The sequence below is a fragment of the Bactrocera latifrons genome, unplaced genomic scaffold (genome assembly GCF_001853355.1).
Source record: "Bactrocera latifrons isolate USDA-ARS-PBARC rearing strain unplaced genomic scaffold, ASM185335v1 scaffold_336, whole genome shotgun sequence".
In the NCBI taxonomy this organism is placed as follows: domain Eukaryota; kingdom Metazoa; phylum Arthropoda; class Insecta; order Diptera; family Tephritidae; genus Bactrocera; species Bactrocera latifrons.
In genome coordinates this window covers 49430-50748 of record NW_017536975.1, presented here as the reverse complement: position 1 = coordinate 50748, position 1319 = coordinate 49430, and positions in this window count along the sequence as shown.

Below are 1319 nucleotides of genomic sequence, written 5' to 3'. Positions count from 1 at the left end.
AACTTTTTGTATTGGCAGCTGATCACTACCATGCTGCCTTTTCTCAGCTTTTTCTTTATTCAAGCCTGCTGACACGGGCTGTTGGCGATTGAATATGCCGGTCGTATTTCCGTTATTTGGACAGTTAATCTTAGGTTGATTACGGTACCTATCGTCATTACCACGGAGTTGCTGGGGTCTGTTCTGTCTGAATCGGGAATATGATGGGTCTATGTACATTGGTACTGGGGCTTGCTGAGTTCGAGTTTGTCCTCGTTGGTCTTGAGGTACTCTACGGTATTGGGGTGAATAATAATAAGGGTCTAAGTTATGGGGTGCCTGCCTGTTAAAGGAGCATGCAAATGTTGATCTGGCTTGATTCGCTTCCAATTCCTGCGCTAGGGCAAGTGCTGAYGGAAGATCAGCGGGTCTAGAGGAGAAGAGAACATCGCACAAAGGGCGGTTGAGTCCCGAKATGAACACGCGAAGGGCATCATCCCGATATTTCTTGTTAAGTGATCCTATCAGTGTGGTGTTCTCACCGTGGGTYATGATTGTTTTATTGACTATCAGAGTCAACTTTCTCTCCACTGCATCATAGAAGTCCGCCACTGATGATTTTCCTTGCCTAAGGGTCGACAATGCTGTTCAATTAAATAAATTGGTTTTTTGTGCGCATAGGCAAAATCTAGTCGAGAAATGATAGCGTGAAAATTTAAAACTGCATTAAAAGAGGATAAAACGCTATCTGCGGCTCCTACTATTTTATTYCGTATTATGCCTACCGCTTGGTAGTGCCTTGAGCTCCCCTGATACGCTTCGAACACCCTATAAGCAGTATGAGCTGCTTGTCTCCAAGACACATAACGGGTCGCGTCGCCTTTGAACTCCGGCAAGGTTTTCACAAGGTCCAAGGATTCGTCACATGGTATTCCGGGTTGAATAGTCACCGGTTCGTATTGGGTAACACGAACTGGTGTTTCGATTCTCGCTAACCTCTTTGTCAGTTCGTCAACCCGAGACTGAAATTCCCGCCGGGAATGCTCGGTCGCAGCACGAATGGCAGTATTAAGAAGAGCTTCTAGAGCTTGTGCGTCCATATTTAATTTTTTCTAAGTCAGCCAAGTGCTAAGTGGATACAGGGATTTCCCTTTCGAACCGTTACCCACCTTTACAAATTTAATTTATTATTTAAGAATTACCAAAAAGGATATTAAAAAAAAATTTCTGTGTTTTTTTTTTTTTTTTTTTTAACTAAGTTAGCTGCTAAATCACTCTACTCACATGAAATTTTCAATATCTCGATAAGCTATGTCACTAAATAAGGTATGATAAGGCAG